This window comes from Gossypium hirsutum, chromosome A02 (assembly GCF_007990345.1).
Source record: "Gossypium hirsutum isolate 1008001.06 chromosome A02, Gossypium_hirsutum_v2.1, whole genome shotgun sequence".
In the NCBI taxonomy this organism is placed as follows: Eukaryota; Viridiplantae; Streptophyta; class Magnoliopsida; order Malvales; family Malvaceae; genus Gossypium; species Gossypium hirsutum.
In genome coordinates, this window is record NC_053425.1 from 98,779,867 (window position 1) to 98,802,367 (window position 22,501).

The 22,501-nt window shown below is 35.4% G+C and overlaps 1 non-coding gene across 1 annotated transcript; it reads left to right on the forward strand.

Annotated features, from left to right (window-relative positions):
• Nucleotides 1-4,521: 4,521 nt before the first annotated feature.
• On the forward strand, nt 4,522-4,628 carry LOC121217060 (small nucleolar RNA R71). The gene has a single exon (XR_005913281.1). It is a non-coding gene; the product is annotated as a small nucleolar RNA R71 (small nucleolar RNA).
• Nucleotides 4,629-22,501: the final 17,873 nt, after the last annotated feature.

Here is a 22,501-nt window from a genome sequence, read left to right on the forward strand (position 1 = left end):
AAAGGTCCTCATTATTGGATGCCTCATGGGTCGACGATGCCGAAGGAGAGATGTGAAGGTGGTTGCAAATCTGTCGAAGAGTGGTATCGATGCTGTCGAACTGCTCAAAACACTGCTGCTCAAAGCGAGTGAGTCGCTCGAATATATCTGTCAAGATGGCAGCAGTGGGGCAGTGACTCTATGATGGTGGTGGAGGTGGGTCCTCATGAAGGGGAGGAACATCATCAGTAATGTCCTATGGATCATCTTGATCATCAGAACGAGCTAACCGGTACTGAGGGGGATCGAATCCATGACGTCACTCGATCATGCTCATGTGAATCATACTAGAAATTCCTTGAGGAGACATCTGGCCTACTAGTGTGAGTGTCGATGACATCTCTGGCGTGTCGAGGAGACTGAAGTGTCGAGTGAGACGAGTCACGTAAGGGCTGAGAAAGATGGGCCCTTCTTATGGCGTTCAGTTTGGTTGCGACAAGCGAGTGCGATGAAATACGCCAAATCAAACACATGTCTGGTAGTCATGCTCCACAGGAAATAGGCGTCATAATTAATAACCACTCCTGTGCTCTCTCTCAAACCTGTCAAAGTGTGAGCTAATAGGGCATGAATATACCGTAGGGCCGGAGAGAGGTGCGTCGCCTTCGAGGCCGTCCGTGAGCTCAGTCCAACATCACGAAAGTGAGTAATGAATATGTCTATGAAGCTGAAGAAAGTCCTTGGCGCTTATGAACTCCTCTGTGTAAAGTCTCAAAGCAGCACCGAACTCTAGGACGCTCATGTGTTGCACTAGCCCACCAAGGCAAAAGGCAATAGTGCCGGGCTCTTCATGGACTGACATGACCTACTGGACTGAAAATGTGGCACCAAACTCTAAGGTGAGCTTCGAGTAGGTAGACTTGATGTTAGTGAAGAACCTATCCCACGGGGTTGTGGTAATAATCGTGCGCATATCATCAACCAAAGGGACCTGCTCTAGCGTGGCCCAATCAATGCAACGACCCATACCGAGGGGTCGTACGCTGAGAAGTTGATATAAATCCTTCTGGTTGCTCGATGGAAATTGAAGCAAAGGGTGGCGAGTTGTGGCCGGAGCGCTCGAGGAGGATGCGCCAGGACCCTTCCGCTTTTTCGAAGCGGAGACGGCCACTTTTAACTTGCCTCGCGTGTTCGTCATAATAGGCCTAAAAAATATTTTAGAATGACTGAACACACTTAATAGCGGTATGTAAGGAGAGAATGAAAATTTAAACGAAGCTCCAAAATTGGATAAAAATAAACATAGAATATAATAGGGTTAAGAAACAACATGCTTATTAAAAGAAACCTAAGACCAATCCATGAAGCAACAGAGCAAAAAAATGAAAGTATAAAACTAAAAACAACAATGAAAATAGAAGATATGTGGAAGACTATTGGAATTAGTAGAAGTAACAAATGAAATCAAATGACTGAAAATAATGTTCAGAATGTAATGAAGCAAAAACACAAGATTATCATCAAGGAATTAACTAACTAATCAAGAACAAAGGAGTAAATAAAATCAATAGTGAAAAAGAGAAATAAAATAAAATAAAGAAACAAAATACAAAATAATAATTAAGCTAATAATAATAAAGGAAGACAAGAACAAAGTTTGAGAAGGGGTGACCGACGGTAGGGTTGGTAGTCGGCGGAGTCGCACGGACGTCGGAGCGGGGCTAGATGGTGCGAGCGGTGGTAGTCGTGGCGAAAGGAAGGGATAGGCGTACGGTGGTGGGGCTGGGTTGTAGGGATAGAAGCTTGAGGCGATGTTGGTCGGTGGTGAAAGGATAAGTGAGGAATGGGAAAAAAAAGGATGAAAGTGTATGCGCAAAGGGTTGAGGAGTACACGGCGAGGCTAGATGGCTCGAACGGTGGTCGGACAGAGAGGGAATGAAGCTGCGGCGGCTAGGGTTTGGGGCAATTTAGGGGAGAAGAGAAAAGAATGAAGAAATGGGCTATTTTTTTATGGTGACACGGTAATGTAACGGCCCCGTGTTGGGCCACACGGGTGTGTCACATGCCCGTGTGGCTCGAAACTAGCCCGTGTTCATCAGAACATTGAATGCCCATTCGTTACACGGCCTAGGACACACCAGTAATTTTAGGTCGTGTGTTTCTCACGGCCATGTCGTATGGCCGTGTTCTATGTCCTTCGCTTCTCCCACGCCCGTATGGCTCGCCTACACGCCCGTGTGGTCCAGTCCTGTCTCACACACCACTGATGGGCCTTTTTCATGCTGCTCTCTAATCTGTTTAAATTTCGAAAAACTAAGCTCCAGGTTTCACACAGCCAAGGACATGTCCGTGTGTCCTGGACGTGTGCTTCACACGGTCGTGTGGCTCTCGTTTATGGCCGTGTGTATGTCGATACTTGTGAATTTTTAGCCCTATTTCTACACGACCAAGGACACGTCCGTGTGTCCTGGCTGTGTGGGTCACTGTACTTGTATTAAAATATGAAAAATAGATAAAATAAACTAATTAGTGGTGTTAGTGCTTAGGTTGCCTCCTGAGAAGCGCTTATTTAGAGTTTAAGCTCAACTCACCTCATATTTGCACGGTCATGGTGGTTCAAGGAGTACTTTTTACCTTAAAAGTGCCAAATTTGGAATGAGTTACCTTGACTGTACCGTATAAGAAAACGTTGAGTACCACAAAAGGTATTGCTCCATTAGGTTCAGAAGTGGCAACAAAAGGGTCTGCTTCATCTAACAGTACTTTGTCTCCAACCTTAAGTTGATTCGATTCACCTTTAAGTTTGTCATGGCACTGCCTTGATTCATCGTATATTCTCGGTTTCTCCTTAACCTATGTTCGCCATTCATCTAGTTCCTCGATCTGTAACCTTCGCTCTTCACGGATATTCTTGTCATTACATGGACTGGAACGTGGCTCATTTGTACTTCTCAGAAGTTTTTCCTGCAAAGAGGGTTGAACAACAAGGTTATCACATTAAAAGAACTTGTGTAATCATCTCGATCACTAGTCTTTCTATCAGAATCACGAGCTTGGAGTTTAATCATGTCATCGCCTACCCGAAGTGTGAGTTCACCTGTTCCAACATCAATGATAGATCTAGCAGTTACTAAAAAAGGTTTACCTAGAATTAAGGGTGCGTCACTGTCCTCATCCATGTCTAAGACAACGAAATCGACTGGGAATATGAATTTGTCAATTTTAACAAGCACATCTTCAACGATAGCCCTAGGAAATCTAATAGTTGTATCTGCTAATTGTATGCTCATCCTAGTTTGTTTGGGTTTCCCTAGTCCTAGTTTCTTAAACATATTGTAGGGTATGACATTAATACTTGCCCCTAAATCAGCTAAAACATTATTAACATTCAAACTACCAATTAGGCAAGGAATCATAAAACTCCCTGGATCTTTCAGTTTGTTGGGTAGCTTGTTTTACAAAATAGCTAAGCAAATTTCATTTAACTCCACATGCGATGACTCATCTAACTTTCGTTTGTTTGCTAAAAGCTCCTTTAAAAATTTAACTGTGTTTGGCATCTGTGAAAGAGTTTTAATAAATGGTAAGTTAATATGTAATTTTTTAAGTAGTTTAAGGAATTTACCGAATTGTTTGTCTGTGTGGTCTTTCCTTGTCGCATTAGGGTATGGAACACGAGGTATATATTCTTTGCTTACCGAATTTTGTGTACCATAGCTCACCTTAACCTTACCATTGCTTACAATAGCTTCTTGCCTCGTTTCAGATTTAGATTCAGCTAACCTTTCTTTTTCGCGCACAGTGATGGCATGGAGTTGCTCCCTTGGGTTAGTTTCTATATTACTGGGCAAGCCACCTTGCGGTCGTTCAAAGATCAACTTAGCAAGCTGACCTATTTGAGTTTGAAGCCCTTAAATCGACGATTGCTGATTTTCATGTGTTGTCTCAGTATTCTGAAAATGAGTTTCTGACACTGAGATAAATTTTGTAAGCATCTCCTCAAGGTTCAGATTTTTCTCCTATTGGTACGGTGGTTGTTGAAAACTTGGAGGGTATTATAGCCTTTGATTCTCTTGACCACCCCATGAAAAATTGGGATGGTTCCTCCAACCTGTATTGTAAGTGTTACTATAAGGGTTATTTTGAGATCTAGAATTGTTACCCATATAGTGGACCTGTTCTCCCTCGATGCTAGGGTTGAAGGATGGATAGCCTGTGTTGTGCATCCCTCATCCATTTGAATTACACCTCATCACTGAATATACCTGAGTAGAATCATACAAACCATCAATCTTTGTATTCAATAGTTCTACCTGGTTAGATAGCATAGTGACCGTGTTGAAGTTTAAAACACTAGCTGCTTTTGTCGGCTTCATTCTCATGGCTTGCTACTGATAGTTGTTTAGTGACATCTCTTCAATAAATTCGTAAGCCTCTTCAGGTGTTTTGTTGTTCAAGGTTCCATTGGTGGATGTATCAATCAGTTGCCCTGTTGATGGGTTTACACCATTGTAAAAGGTCTGAACCTGTAACCATAAAGGTAACCCATGGTGATGGCACTTTCTCAATAAATCTTTTTATCTTTCCCATGCATCATACAGTGTTTCTAAATCCATCTGTACAAAAGAAGAGATATCATTCCTCAATTTAGCCATTTTAGTCGGCAGAAAATATGTAAGCAAAAATTTCTCGGTCATTTGTTCCCAAGTAGTGATTGACCCTCGTGGTAACGAGTTCAACCACTATTGTTCCGTAATGAAAAGGGAAATAATCGAAGACGAATGGCATTTTCTGAAACGCCATTTATTTTGAAAGTATCAAAGAACTCTAAGAAGTTGGCCAAATGAGTATTTGGGTCTTCATCCTGCAAACCGTCAAACTGAACAGATTGTTGAATCATTTGTATAGTGTTAGGTTTTAGTTCAAAATTATTTGCAGCAATTGCAGGTCTAACAATACTCGATTCAGCCCCCGCTAAATTAGGCTTAGCATAGTCATACATAGTACGAGGAGCTGGATTCTGATTCACAGGATTTGTGACAACCACAGGAGGCAGTGGATTGTTTTTATTTCTAGCCATCTCCTCGGTATTATTGGTGTCGTCCTCAAACTCTTCCTTTATATACTGTAGACTTCGCCTTATTTCTCTACGATTTCTACAAGTCGTACTTTCAATTTCGCTGTCAAAAAGTAGAGGTCCTGACGGGTTTCTTCTAGTTATAAACTATAAAAACCTGCCAGAAGCAAATAAAAGAAAAATTAGTAATTAAAATAAAAACAAAATTAAATTGCAATAACAATAAAAATTGCTAAAGTAATAAAAATTAAGCGTTCCTAATATCTTAGCCCCCAACAACGGTGCCAAAAACTTGATGATCACTAAACTAACTAAAAATTTCGACTAAGGCAAGCGCACCTTTCGAACAGTAGTATATTTATGGTGAGACCGGAAATATCATATCCACAAGGACTAAAAGTACTAGTAATTACTATCTTTTTATTATCTAGCCTAAAAATTAAAGGGATGTTTTTAAACTAAGATTAACTATCTAATTAACTAAGAACACGATAGAGATAAAAGTAGGAAAATACTTTTGGAAAACCGATGGAGAAGACAATACTCAAGAAAGAATCCACCTAGACTTCGCTTACTACTTTTGAACTAGATGATTTATTCATTTAACTTAATCCGTAGAAATCCCTAGTTTATGTTAATATCTCTCTCGAGACTAAAAACAACTGACTCTAGGTTGATTAATTGGATTCTCTTTCTAATTAAAACCCCTATTGTCGTATTAACTCGATCTATGGATTCCCTTATTAGATTTAACTCTACTCCAGTAGATTTACGTCGTCCTATGTCTAGGATTGCATTCAACTCTGCTTAATTATGCTAGATCTACTCTTAAACAGGGACTTTTGCTCCACTGAGTAAGCAGATCAGACTTGAATTAATATCCTGAAACATTAAAGTAAGAATTAAGAACACATAATTAAGAATAAGAACAAGTATTTATCATATAATTCAAATAGTAGTAAGATTTGTCTTAGGTTTCATCTCACTTAGGTATTTAGGGAGTTTAGTCCATAATGATGGGGGAAAACATCTCAAAATGGGGAAAACAACAAAACATAAAGAAACCCAAAGAACTTCTAAGGAAATTGAATGGAGATATTCAGTCTTGAAGTAGATCCTGCGTCCAAGCTGATTCCGATGGCTGTCTTCGAGTATCCTCTGCGTTCTATTCTGCCTGTCCCCTTTTGATCCTCTTCTAGAATGTTTATATAGACTTTGGAAAGCCCAAAATTAGCCTTTCCGAATAGAATTAGACTTGGGCTCGACTGGGAACGGCCGTGTGAGGGTGCTCAGGCCGTGTGAAATTCTAAGTTGGTTTAAGTCGACACAGCCATGACACACAGGCGTGTGGCCTGCCCATGTGTCTAACACGGGTGTGTGGATTACTGAAATCAGTTTATTTTGTCTATTTTTGGCTCATTTCTTGCTCTTTTCACTTTCCTATGCTCTCTTGAATATAAAACATGAAATTAAAGGATTAGGAGCATCGAATTCAATAAAATTAATGATAAATCATCCATAAATATGCCAAGCATGGGATAAAAATATGTATATATTATGGTTGAATGCTTCTTTGATATTTTTAGGCTCAATGCATGAGATAAATGCAACATTCTTACAAGTATTTCTAAGAGAAGATCTAGTAATTACCCTTTGAGATGAATCTCCCAAAATCATACTATCCTTCACATAGTTGAACTCTCTTGGAAAAGTGACTTCCCTTTCCTCAATTGAAAGTTCTTTTATATCATCTTGTGTTTGTTCTTGAATTTTTTTTCATTTGATGATTGATCATCTTTATTATTGTTAAAAAATTTTCTATTATCATTATCAACACTAGAATCCTTTCTAGAAGGAATATTAGAGTCATAAAAAATAACATGTATAGACTATTCTACTACTAAAGTTCTTTTGTTAAAAACTTGATAAGCTTTAGAATTTAAAGAATAACCAAGAAAGATTTATTCATCACTTTTTGTATCAAATTTGCCAAGATTATCTTTGCCACTGTTTAAAACAAAATATTTACATCTAAAGGGATGAAAATAGCTAATGTTAGGCATTTTATTTTTGAAAAGTTCATATAGAGTTTTCTTTAAAATAGGCCTAATCATCACTCTATTAACAATATAACAAGCGGTGTTTGGGCTTCCGTGTAACAGCCCGATTTTGGGCCTAGTCGGAACAGTAGTTTCGGGACCACTATTTCGAGGCTAGAGAAAATTATTTGAGTATTATTTTGTGTTATAATATAATTTTATAAGTGCATGTAAATTTTGGTAAGTTAATTTTAGCAATTTCTAGTCCAATTTCGAAAAAGGACTAAATCGCGTAAAAGGTAAAAGTTGAGTTTTAATACCTAAAGGTGTTAAATTGCCTTGTATTTTAAATTGGGGGTCTTTAAAGTGAAATTAGGCCATTTAAAGAGTGATGGCCGGCCATGAGACAAGGAATGAAATGGTCAAACATGTTAGGTAAGTGCTGGGTGACTTATTGGACAAATAAGTAATAAAATAAAGAAAAAAAATATCATCTTTTCTTCATCTTCTCTCAGCCGAAAAAAATGGCAGCAAAGAAAGGGTTTATAAGCTGGAAACTTTCAGCAAAGAAACTCCCTTTATAGTAAGTGATTTTAATGCTTTTTCTTGATGATTTTTACATTTTTGGAACCCCTAAAGCATGAGCTTTCATATGAGGGGTCTATTTTGCAAAATGATGAAGAGTCTAGGGTTTTGCCATGAGAGTAAATGTGTTGTTTTCTGTGTTGTTATGGAAGATTCTGAGTCCTAGTTGTCTAATAAACAACTTTTGTGAAAGAAATTGCATGAAAACACCTTAAAAAGGGCTAGATTACTAAGTTGTAAAATGAGTTGTAAATGTGTGCAATAGTTGAAATTATGAGTTGCTATAGTTATGAAAATGGTTCATCTAGACTCAAGGAGTAAAGAAATGTGATGAAAATTATTTTACGAGCCTAGGGGTAATTTGGTAATTTTGGCAAAATATAGGGGCAAAATTGTAAAAATTGCCCAAGTGTGTCAATGGACTGATTTGATCAGTACATTGTTTTAATAAGTTGAATGTGATATTTTAGATGATGAAAATCGATATTTGGACCTAGAACGGAAAGAAATCGATTAAGGGATAATTACGTCTTTTTTTTCACCTTTGTGGTATCGAGGTAAGTTCATGTGTAAATAATCTAGCATAATTGTTATTTTTAAGTTATTGATGTTAAATATATGATATGCTGATTTTTATCATGAAATATATGCTTTGTGGTTATTTTCGAATAAAATGCAAGTTATGTGTATTATCTGTTAAATATAAAGTGCTACCGAGTATTGGTTTCGGTATTTTACAGAAGATGGCAAGGATATGTGTTCGAGGAAAATCCTGTTTGAACCTTAGGAATAGATTAGGATACAAGTGACATGTCACTAGGATGGTTGAGCATCCGAACTCGTTGAGTTGAGTCCGAGTTCACTTATGGATGCGAATGTTCGAACTCGTTGAGTTGAGTCCGAGTTCGTGAGATGTAACTAGGCATCCGAGCTCGTTGAGTTGAGTCCGAGTTCACTTATGGGCGGGTTACATGGTAGCTTGGCTACATATGTGGCACTTATGTGCAAACTTTCCATGTATCCGAATTATATTCCGATGTGTTCAACGGGTAAAATTCTACTCAAATGGAGGAATACTCGAGATGAAAGGGACGTATTGGTAAACGTTGTGAAATGGATACTTTGAACAGGTATGTACTTAACCCTCGGGTTGAAAACTCGACATAACAACAATATGATAAGATGGTAAATGAAAATGTGATATGAATGTCTCGGTGATGATTATACAAACGATGTTGTATTAATTTTGTGAACAATGATCATGAATGAGTAATTTAGCCTTGACAGATTTGAGTTACTGCAGTAGTGTAACTTTGAAAATACACTAAAAATAATGGAAAATGAGTTAGAGGCAGAATAAAATATGGGATTAAATCTTAATGAGTCTATTTTCACATGAAAGAAATAGGGGAAGAAAAAAAAATCCATATTGTGTGATATTTGAATTCTTGTAAAACAGGGTCTGAATGAATTCAAGATCCCCTGTTTTAACTTTAGAAATTCACAAAAAAAATTGTAAAAAAATTATTAAGAGTCATACCTTACATGCATGGATTCCTTATTGAGTCTATTTTTGGGGGAAATAAACACCACGGTCGTTGGAATTTTGTACAGGGAGAAATTCGATTTGTAGTGCACAGGGGTCAGAGTGGTCATACCCTGAAACAGGGGAGACTTTAACTAATAAACTGTACTAATTGGCCCAACCAAAAATTCTAGAAAAAAAATTAGTAAGTAGACATATGAGCCTAGTTTCAATAGAAATAGACAAGAACATTATTTGAGTCTTGTACTATGAGATAATTGAACTTTAGTATAGAAGGGTCGGAACTGTCAGACAGTGAATCAGGGGTAACTTTGAGGAATAAACTGTACTATTTGGCTTAACCAAAAATTCTAAAAATTTTATGAAAGAAAGGAAAATAAGTCTAGTTTCAGGGAAAATTAACGGAACTTAATTCGGAGTTTCGTAGCTCCAGATATAAATAATTTAGTGACCATTTCTCAGAAAGATAGCTTGTAGTGAACTTGAGAATATGTTGTAAACATTGATAAAACAAGTTAATGAGTGCTTATTGTTTTCATATGAACTTACTAAGCGAAAGCTTACCCCCCTCTTCTTTCCTATGTTTTCTAGAGTTTCTAGGTTAGCTCGGGTTGGAGGCCGTCAGAGATATTATCACACTGTCAAGCTAACGCTATTGGTGTAGTGATTTCAAGTACTTTGAGCCTATGGCATGTATAGGAGTTTAAATATTAGAGTATGTGATATGGCTTTAACCATATGTGTTGGCCTATTTTGATTATGGGGTTGTAAATCTATTTTAATTATGCATGCATGTGCTATGGTATTATGTGATGAGTTTATAATGATTATAGTATGAATCTGGTAAAGATGTGAGTAAAATCTATGATATCTATTGCATGTGAAATTGCCATAATCATGACATGTTAGGAATGTTTAAGTACCTAAATTTTCCATGTTGTATGTTATTGTATAAGTATGCGTGTATCTATTGTGAGTGTGACAAAATGGCTTGGAAAATAGCCTTGTATTTGTCCAGGTTTTTGGACACTGGTTTAGGACATGGGCGTGTCCCTAGACACGGGCATGTGCTCTATACCCACACGGGCGTATGAAGCCTTGATGCAAGAGATTTTCTAAGTTTTTCATGAGTTCTCGGTTGGGTCCCGAACCACTCCAGATATATGTTTTGGGCCTCGTAAGCCCGTATATGGGACAGATTGTATGTGAAAATAAAAGTTTTTAATTATTTGAGATTTCATGGCCCTGTTTAGTATGGAAGTGTTAGTAAAAGTCATGTAGCACCTCGAACCCCATCCCGGCGTCGGATGCGGGTGAGGGGTGTTACATTCTGCTCAATAATATTTTAGTAAGTTATTTTCATAAAGCATGGTTCTAACCATTTCTTCTAAAGTTTTATTTTTTCCTCTCAACAACTGTATTTTGTTGAGGAGTTCTAAGTGCAAAAAAAATTATGTCTAATTCCATTTGTATTGCAAAATTTTCAAAACCAATATTTTAAAATTCGGTTCCATGGTCACTTCTAACACTAGTGATAAAGTAACATTTTTCATTTTGATTTATTTTTGAAAAGGTGATGAATTTTTCTAAAGCTTCATCTGTAGTATTTAAGAAAAGAACCCAAGTAAATCTAGAATAGTCGTCAACAAGTACAAAAATATATTATCAACAAGCACAAAAATATATTGTTTTCCACCCAAGCTAGTTGTCCTAATTGGACTAAACAAGTCTATGTGAATTAGTTGAAGCAATCTACTAGCTGATACATCATTAATAGGTTTAAAAGAAAATATTTTATGTTTACCATTAACACATGCATCACAAATTTTATTCACATTAAAATCAATTCTAGATAATTTTCTTACTAAGTAATTTTTAACTAATTTATGCAATATGCTCATGCTAGCATGTCCTAGTTTTCTATGCCATAACAAAGAGCTATTATCATTTTTAGCAACAATGCATAAGTTAGAGTTATGCATATCATCTGAATGCACCATATATTCCTTTCCTATCCTACGTCCTACAAGTACAATCTTATTAGAAGCAATGACAATAACTTTATAACCTTTAGACTCAAATATGACATTGAAACCTTTATCACATAGTTGACTAATACTTAAAAGATTATGCTTAAGACCTTTGACATACAAGACATTTTCAATAATAATTGAAGAGTTTTTATCAATAGAGTCTATTCCTTCAATTTGTTTTGTAGAGTTGTCACCAAATCTAACTTCTCTTCCCTTTTTTGGCTTCAAATTGATAAAGTGACTCTTGTCACCGGTCATGTGTCTTGAGTATCCACTATCGAGGTACCATAAGTTTTTCCTTGAATAATCCACCTCAAAGCAATGTTCATTTTCCTACAAATATAGAATTAAAGTTTGATTTTTGGTACCCAAATTCTTTTGGGTCCATAAGCATTAGTTCCTATAATCTTAGTCCCTTTAGGTATCCATTTTGAAATCAAGTTTTTATCTTGTGAAGTTATGATTCCTTTAGGGACCCATATACTTTTAATGATTTTTCTCTTGTAAAAGTTTTGGGGACCTCTATTTTTATAAAAATTAAAACTATTTTTAACAAAATTTTATTTTGAATTTTCTTATTTTTCTAAAACTTTGTTAGATTAAGCAACTCAAGTTGCTTTTCATGATCATCATGAACTTTAAAAAGTAAATTATGCAAGTTTAAATTCTTCTTCTCAAGATCATTAATTATTTCTTGCATCTTGTTTGCTTTCTCTTCAAGTTCATGATTGGTTTTGGAAAGCAAGTCATTTTCATTTTTCAAATTTGAAATATTTTTCTTATGTTTTGAATTCATGACTTCAAATTCTGAACCCAATTCATCATAGGCATTTTGTAACTCATCAAAAGAATAAAAATTTGAAATTGATGAGTTAGAAGTTACTTTAGAATCATCGATGTCCATGAGACACAAATTGGATACTTCTTGAGTTTCTTTATTGGATGAGTCCTTATCACTCCAAGTAGCAACATTGGCCTTGTGTTTTTGTTTGCTAGACCCCTTTTTCCTCCATTGAAGACAATCAAACTTGATGGTCCCAATTTCTTGCACTTATAACAAATGATGGGATCTTTTTTCTTGGTTGATTCAATTTTGAGTCATTCCTTCTTTTGGAATTGTCTTCCTTTGTTGGACCTCATGAACCTTTTGAATCTTCTTGCAAACATTTTCATTTCTTCATCATCATCATAATTACTAGAGTCTTCATCCTTTTCACAAGTTTTTGATTTGAAGGCAACTCCCACTTTCTTTGGAGCTTCTTTGATTTCTTATGCATTGTGGTTGATCTTCATTTCATATGTTAACGAGGAACCATTGAGCTCATTGAGGGAGAGTGAGTTAAGATCCTTTGATTCTTCTATTGTTGTCACTTTAACTTCTCAAGATGCTAGGAGACTCATCTTTTTCACCATATCCTTGTTGGGATAGGTCTTTCTAAGAGCTTTGAGACAATTGATGATGTAGGTGAAGCGATCAAACATCTCCTTAATTCCTTCTTCTAGTTTTGCCTTAAACAACTCATAATCAAGTGTGAGAAAACTTATCTTGGACTCCTTAAATCTGCTTGTCCTTTCATGGGTAACTTCAAGCTTGTCCCATATTTCTTTTACATTGTCACACAAGGCGACTCTATTGTACTCATTTGAACTAAGAGCACAGAATAAAGTGTGCATAGCTTTTGCATTTAATTTCACCTTCTTGATATCATTATCATCCCATTCACTTTCTTCCTTTCGGACAATAACACCTTCAACCCTCTTTATTGGAATGGATGACCCATTAGTAATTATCCTCCAAACTTCATAGTCTTTACCTTGGATGAATAGCTTCATTCTTATTCTCCAATATGAATAGTTAGTGCTATTGAATAAAAGAGGCCTCATGGTAGAATGCCCTTCACCTAATATCGTGGAATTTTTCTACAATGTCATGAAACAAATTTCTTGACTTGTGGCTTCCATCTTGGATATCTTGAGGATCTTCTCTCTTGGCAATAAAACCATCTCTAGAGTTTTAGCCCTAATACCAATTGCTAGCTCAATAAAACAAACCGAAAATGCCAAGAGGGGGTGAATAGACCTTTAAAAATTTTAGTGAAAGCAAAGACAAAAAATGAAACAATTAACACAAATAATTTAGAGTGGTTCAGCCCCAATTGCCTACTCTACTACCTTAGCTTTCCACCACTAAGGATTTTCCCAAATTCACTAATTTGTTCAACCTTTGAGGACAAGGTTCAACTTTACAACTCCTTAAGATTTCTACCCCAAATCTTAATTTACAAACCCTCTCAAACTGATACAAATAAGCAAATAAAGAAACAATCCTTATAAGATTAAGTTTTTTTGCAAAATGAAGCTCAAATACAATAAAATAATCCTGAGAAACAGAAAGAGATAAAACTCATAAGTGTATGGAAGAAGAATGTGAAAGTATTAAGCTCTAAGGTTGTTTGATTGATGATTTTTGCTTGAAAGAGCTTTTCTTGATGTTGTAAGTTTTTGGAGGATGGTATTTACCCCCTAATAGGTTTCCAGTCGTTGAGGTTGTTGGTGTAGTGAATATGGCCGTTGGGGATGTAAAACTGGAGTATTTATTTCACCTGCAACTGCGAGTATTGATACCAAATAAAAGGGTATCGATAATTTTTTGTGATAAATGCTGATTTAGTGACTGGTGGGTTTTATTAATCGATGCCAAAAAATACTTTATTGATTCTTTTTGAAATAGGTATGATACCGGATCGATACTTTGTAGGGTTTATAAGAAACAAAATGCTATTTTGGTATTGTTTTTAAGAAAGTTATCGATTATTTTCAAAAAGTATCTATACTGGGAAAATGGTATCGATAATTTTTAGGGTTCCTGAAAACAGAATGCATATTTGGTCTCCATTTTTCTAAGCGTATCGATAATTCCAAAAATATCAATACCTAGCCAAATGGTATCGATACTATTTGGCCTGGAGCAATTCTGACTTGTTCGAAAATCATTTTTGATGTGTTAAAATGATTTTAACTTAGTTGGAATATTTTGACTTGGTTAAAATTATTTTCACTTGATTTTAAAATTGTTTCAAAATTTTCTAAGAGTTTAATGTAAATATTCAAAGCTTTATTTCTTAGACTTCAAACTTAAAAGTCATTTGTCAATTTTAACTAATATTGAAAAATAATTCAATTTGTTATATCAAAATCTTTTATTAAATAAAACTTGGTTTAACATTCTCAATATTACAATTTTGCATTTTACATTAAAGTTAATTAGTTAAAAGAAAAAAATTACCCTAAAAATATATCAAACGCCAATGACACAATTAAGAAATCAGCAACGAAAACTTCAGTAACTTATAAAAATATTGAATTTACCTATTGTGAGATAGTAAGAATAGCAAGAACCATCATTTCTTTTCTTCTTCTTTTTTGTTCTTTTTAAAATTATAATGTTTTACAATTTTTTAATATTTTATAACAAAATGTATCTTTTTATAATTCTAAAAACTATGTCCAAAATGAATTTGGACAAATGGATGTCTAGACTGAAATGAACCTGGATGTTCATTTGTCCAAGTTCATTTTGAACTTACAATTTTAATTTTAAATTTTAAATTTTAAATTTTTTTGTCGATATGGACCATCATGTCAGCATCATGACAATTGACTCAGCTGTTTTTAATGGGTACATCATCACAATAATCGTTAACAACAAAAACTACTGATCAAAGGGTTTAATTGATAATTTTTTTAACGTTTGATGCTTAATTGAGTGTGTTTTTCACGGAGGGGCTTAATTGATTTTTTTAGAAAAATTTAAAAGCTTTGTGAACCTTTAAACAATTTTTTTACATGGTTTATTTATGTTCTTAGTTCCTATACTCTCTACATATTTAAAATTTAGTTTCTTTAATTTTAATTTCAAGATTTCTCACTCTTCTTTATTAAGTTAATTATTAAATCCCATTTGATAATATTGTTGAAGGAAATTTGTTACATTATTTTATGCAATATTTTTAATTAAAGTCGCGTGGAAATCATACAAGTGAATAAAAGTATCGACTTTTACTCTACTTATTTGAAACAATATTAAAGAATCATACTAGCTAAGATTCAAATTCAAAACCTCATAGTTCCAAATATAATATTTCTATTTGGAGCAATATTAATCATATAAGTAATTTTTATTTTAAAAATGACATATAATCTAATTTAATGGAATTTCTTTGACATATGTTTAATTAGACTTTTATATTATTTTTGGTAAAGGTAAACAACAGATTATATGGGTGTATTCATAGTTAGATTGCTTCTAGTGTTTTCTTCTTGTAGGACTTCTCAAATCTCTATAGAGGGTCATCGAACATCTGCAAAACTTCATCATTCGAGAGGGCCATTTTTACTAGTGCATACGTGATCTTGTTAACCTCCCTAGGAACATGCCTCAGCAACCACATATCTTTTTTAGCTAGAATCTCCTAAATCCTCCTAATTAAAGTAGAGTTTGATCCTTCAAAATTTCTACCGCTAATAGCTATAACGATCTCAAGATTATCAAAATGGATGGTGACATCGTTATATCCTTGTTTTTACAGAAGAAGTAAGTCATCCAATATGCCCCAAAGCTTAGCAACAGCGACCGGACACTTTCCTAAGAAGCATTATTGCCAAAGATCCAATTCCTCTTCCTATCACGAGTTACTCCGCCTGTAGCAGAAAAACCAGAAACAAAATTAACAACACCATCAATATTGAGCGAAAAGCATATACCTGAATCCATATGTTTAAAATTATGCTGCATCTCTATCACCACAGCTTCACTATGGGCTGAGGAGTATTGTTTCGCCCAACTGTAGGAAACCTTAATAATTTCCTTTGGATTCATTGATTTTCCTTGGAAGATGAATAAGTTACAGTTCTTCCAAATATGCCACATAATTAAGCCAAAAAAATAAGCCCATTCTCTTGTACTATGGTTTGATTGGTCTTGAAAATTCGAGAGAAGCCACTCCAAAATATTGCCCACATAAAACTGTCTTAATTGAAAAAAAGGAATGACTTGGTTCCAAATGGCTCTCACCCATGAGCAATGTAACGCCCCTTGTGTGCATTTTAGGGAAACAATTTTGCTTTCTTGTTTTAGTTTTAGAATGGGCCTATTGGTCTGGTGGTATGTGTGTTAGTTTGTCTCTAGGTAATTGGTTCGAGTCCTCTTGTGTGCATTTTAGGGAAACAATTTTGCTTTAGTATTGTTTTTAAGTATAGAAGATTTTGTTTATTATTTTATTTCTGGTTTATTTTTATTTTAGTGGTGGGAGAGAGAAAAAAAATGAGGGGACCTTAATTTATTTTACATGTTCCCACATTTCTTTGTTTCTTCTTCAATTTTTTTTATTTTCATTTTCTCTCTTTTCCCAATTTTATTTTGTTGTTTATTTCTAGTGCCTTGATCTTTTGTTTCGAGTCTCCAAGCATTTTTGTTAGAGAAATTATTCGCTAAGTCGTCAGGTGTGAATTGGAATTGGCGGGTTTGAGGCGTCGGTCATTTTGGGCATTTTGATCATGAATTAAGGTGTGGGTTTTGAACTCTTCTTTTCATTATCGAAATACTGAGTTGATTCAGCAAAATTTAACATAATGTGTGTGTTCTGAACTGTGTAACTCGGTACCGAATTGATATGGAATTCGACAACATTTAAGGTGATTTGGTAGTTGAGCAATTGAGGGTCAAATCGGTGTTAAGTTGCATGAAATTCAGTTTGTTATATTATCTTCTGAAATACTTTGATTGGGGGTCGAGTTAGCGATCGGAAAGCTTGATTTTCAGGCTAGTTTTGGGTGGTTTCGTGACCACACGGGTGTGTGCCCCCACACGGGTTGTTCATATTGTCATGTGCAATTGGGATTTAGGGTTCCCCGGCTAATTTGGATGCCACATGGCCATGCGGCTGATTTGGGGATTTTAGTCGACTTCTACATGGTTGTGTCATTTCCACACATGGGCATGTGTGTTTGAGAATTAGGGCTATGTATTTTGATGCCACACGGCTGTGTGGCCAATTTGGGGATTTAGGGATCCCACACAGACGTGTGTTTTGGACACATGGCCATGTTTTGTGGGCACACGGTCGTGTCTACCCTGTACCCTATTTTAGAACAAACAGACAGAGAGTTACACAACTGGATCACACGACCATGTCCTTAAGTCACACAGGCATGTACCTTAGCCACACGGCCGTGTGCCTACTTTCACATGGGCATATGCCTCTCCACATGAGCATGATGACCCTCACACAACCTATGCACTTCCACACGGCCTTATGGCCCTGTTTTGCAAATTTTTGTTCTATAGCATAACTTACCTGTTCTATTTCTTTTGTCGTCCAACAGTTCTTGGGGCCTCTGTATAAGTATTAAGGACTTTGGTACGACTTAGGGTCTTGTAATTAACTGTAAGCGTGGTGCTAAACTTTCGATTTGATAGTTTATGTTTGTAATGTGCTTTACAAAATGAAACCGTGTCCGATAACTGTGAAGAAATTTGACATTGAGTTTGTATGTATAAAGGCATTCTGATTCTGTACTCTGATTCTGTGTGCCTAACTCCAAAGAGTGTATTTTTGTAATCACACAGAATTCTGTATTTGACTGACTGTTTATGACCTTCTGTGTTTGTGTGACTATTCATGTTTGGTGTGTATTATTGCATTGTATCATGATTTGGGGTTTGGTTGTTAAGAGAAGGAAGACTGATTGTGATATGATCTAGCAGTTTAACTACAGCATATATGTACAGCGGTTTACCGCAATACACTGTACTGTATATACATTAGCTTTGTTGTGTTCTATTATGTAATACCCCTAACCCATGTCCGTCGCCAGCATAGGGTTATAAAGCATTAACAGGATTTACAGATCAAATACAGACATTTCATATCATTTATTATTCACATCATAAATCAATCATATACAATTATATTGTCCCTTATATGAGCCCTCGAAGCCCAAAATTATACGTTAGAAACAAGTCGAGACTAAATTGGGAACTCAGAGAATTTTTCTCAAAATATCAAAATTTTTCCAAAGTGCAGGGTACACACGCACGTGTGGCTAGGCCACGTGTCTCACATGATCAAGAGATATGCCCGTGTCTCAAGCCGTGTGGGCATTCAAAATAGGGACACACGGTCGTGTCCCAGCCAGTGTCCAAATTAAGGTGCTCTCTGACTTGGGGTCACACGGTCAAGCCACACACCCGTGTGCTAGGCCGTGTGATCATACTGACTTATAATTAAATTGGTGCAGAGGTCACACGGCCAAGTTACACGCCCGTGTAATAGGCCGTGTGAAAATACCTGAGCATTCTATTTTGGAATTTTAAAGATGCAGGGGACATGCGGCCAAAACACATGCCCGTGCGTGAGGTTGTGTGTCACACACGGTTGAGACACACGTCGATGTCTTTATCCGTGTAGATGAAAATAGGTCATTTTCCAATGCCACATTTCTCACCCAAACTTGGCACCAGCCTAACCAAACATTTTTGGACATCAACAAACTATAATAAGACATTCAACCAACCCAAAATCAAGCTTTATACTTAACATCTTACCACAACCATTCAAGAATCTTTACTTACTGACTTGACCATATACATATATAAGCTCATTTGTACTTAAATTACCAATTTCAAACTATCCATCAACATGTTTATAAATTTCCATCATTCAACTATACTAACACACATTAAACATGATAAGACCATTTACATACCCATCAAATTATATTTATCACAAGCCATTTCAATGGCTAGCTACAACCAAAGCATCTTTATGTCAACATTGGCTAGTTAACCTATACATGCCATTATAACAAAAAAATAATTTACTATTTATACCGAAATGAGCCGAAGGATAGTGTTATGTTGCTCTGACCAACTTCCTAACCAAATCGAGCTTCTAAATTACTATAAAACAGGGAAAATAAAACAAAGTAAGCTTTAAAGCTTAGTAAGTTTGTATAACGTGGAATTGAACTTACCATTTAATCATAATTAATATAAGCATATAAGGTATACTCGAGCAAGATGGCCAAAATCCCTAGCACATATCCTCATCAGTCATGTTAGATATGTATTTCACATAAATGTCAATGAACATGTGAAAGCTCAACAATATCAAGTTTCCATGTTCATAACTTTCCACTTCTTGTATTCATATATCAATTCCATATATTTCATGTATATACAGGTAATGATTCATTTTGAACTCATATTTTCTCATGTCATAATTGTTCCTGTTGAATTATTGAAAATATCGATGGATACATAGGTAGTACACACAAGGTGTACAAAACTATAATCCGTCAATTCATATACATGAATGCTCATGCAAACATGTAAACGGGAAGCTCTTTCGAACTATATAACGGGAAGCTCTTTCGAGCCATATAATGGGAAGCTCATGTGAGCCACGTAACGGGATGCTCCGGGTAGCCATTAACGGGAAGCTCATATGAGCTAATATCGAGAAATTCAAGTAAGCCAATATCGGGAAGCTCTAGAGAGCCATATATCTGGACGTTCATAAGAGCTGCGGTGTGTCCACAACACATGCAAGTTCACAACCAATCAGGATGCTCCGAAGAGCTATTAACGGGAAGCTTGCAAGAACCATATAACAGATAGCTCATGAGAGCTAATAACGGGATGCTCTTTCGAGCTATGGTATGTCCGCAACACATGCAGGACCACAACCAATTTGGGAACCTTAGTCCATCGAATTTTATTTATTCAAACGAGACTTAATCTGATATGTGATTATTTTCATACATGGAAATTACACAATTCACATACATGACATTCAATTCAAACATATAAATATACAATTTAGTTACACGAACTTACCTCGATAAATATTCGTAAACTTGTAAGCTACTAATCTAATACTTTTTCTTTTCCTCGTTCTAACTCGATATTTGGTCTATCCGGATCTATATGAGTAAATTTAGCTCAATTTAATACAATTCATATTCAATTCAATCCAATTCATATCTTAGGAAAAATTACCATTTTACCGCTATACTTTTGATTAATTACAATTTCATCCTTAGGCTCGGAAAATGAAATTCATACAGTTTAATCCTTATTCCAAGCCTAGCCAATTTTTACATATAACATTAGTAGCCCTTGTATTTCATAAAATTCAGAATTTTTCCATGAATTTTACATATTTTCAATTTAATCCCTAAATCATAATTTCATCAAATTTCTCTTTACAAAAGTTACTTATCTATCAACAACCTTTCATTTTCTACCATAAAACTTCATAATTCATGCATACTCATCCATGTAAAAGCCCTAACACTTTGATAACTTTACAAATTAATCCCTGAGATAGCTAGATTAAGTTAATACAATCTCGGAAATATAAAAATTATTAAAAACGGGACAAGAATGCTTACCTAATTAAGCAAAATAAGTTGGCTTGAGCTTAAGTTTCCACGGCTAGGGTTTCTATGTTTTAATTTTTGGAAAAATGATGAAAATGATGATATTTTTTATTTAATTAATTTATCATTTTTATTTTTATCATCTTTCCAATTTAATCCTTTTCTTTTCTTAAATTTCCAATGGTGAATCATCATACTTATCTACTAACTCCACCAATTGGTTGATTTGCCATATAAGGACCTCTAATTTTGAATTTTATAGCTATTTGATCCCCTTAGCTACTAGAATTCAACTTTTGCATTCTATGCAATTTGGTCCTTTTTATCAAATTAAACATGTAATCGGTAAAAATTTCCTAACGAAATTTTTATACGATATCTCGATCATAATGTAGACCATGAAATAATATTAAAATAAATTTTCTTTATGATTCGGATTTGTGGACTTGAAACCACTGTTCCGATTTCACTGAAAACGGGCTGTTACATATTATCTGAGTGGCTTACTCCACATACATGGTGTGTAGGGTTGGATGGGCCTTTCGAGGTCCTATGTGGTGTTTCTGGTTGGATGAGCTTAAACAACTCTATTGGGGTGTGATCGGGGGATGGAGAGGTGTTTTGGCTAGATGGGTGGGTTTTCACTACTTAACTGCATTCATAAGCATCTGATTAAGTGATTGGGTGTAAGTTTATTTGTCTGCATTCTGTTTGAGTGACTTATCATTTGTGATTGTTCTTGCATGTAATGAGGTTCTGTATAAGTGCTTTGCTTGAGTACGTTCGTTTGGGACTTTGGCTTCGTGTATAGCATCTGCTTCTGTATATCTCTATAAGTATGTTTCACTGTTGTACTGCTATCTGGAATTCCAGTCTGTAATTTTGTTGATAGTCATGTCTCGAACTCACACTAAGCTCGTGTAGCTCATCCCCTTAGTGTTTCCCCTTACAAGTACATTTTCCAAATTCTGATGCTGGACTCGGTATGCAGAGGTCTCGAAAAGTGACGGTTAAAAACAAGCTTTAATAGTATTTTAATAATTTCTGAGTTTATAATTAAACAACTTGAATTGCAAGTATTTTTTTAAAAACTGTGGTATGAATTTTTGTATTAAATACACGTAAGTGCTATTTGGATTGAGGTTTTTGTAATTCTGGATTTTATGTCTGAAAGTATTTACGAAACTTAAATACTGTAATATTTTTCAATTTGTTAAACTAAAATTTCTCACGATCACTTCAGATATCAATGTGACCTCTGAAATTTGGTCTAAACTCCTAGGTCGGGTATTAGGGTGTCACAAGCAATCCCTTCTAACCCTCTTAATTGAAAACATCCTTAGTATTATGACCATAGAGTTGGCACGATTCATCGTGTCCAATTCCCCTTCAAACCCATTCGGAGTTGGTTAAAAATCTTTGATATAGGATTAACCAGATGAATTGATTAGAATTTTATTATTAAATCAATAGAATAGAAGGATTAAATCTTGCGATTAAAACTAAAATTACTTGCAAAATTATAATTAGATTTTTTTTGCTTTACTAAATTAAAGCAAGGAAAACATTGTAATGAGGGGTGGGCAAATGGAAGGAAACAATTGGGCAAATAGAGTTTGGTGAAAAGACACTTTTGTTTTGTGTAACAAGAGATTAGATGATTTACACCTGTCAAATGGCCCGGTCGAAAAGTGAGAAAGTTTAGGTAAAATTATAGGCTCGAAAAATGGGATTGGGTAAAAAATAAAGCCCGTTTAGAAAACAGGCCGAACCTCGAGTAAGATTTTTTTTCTTAAGC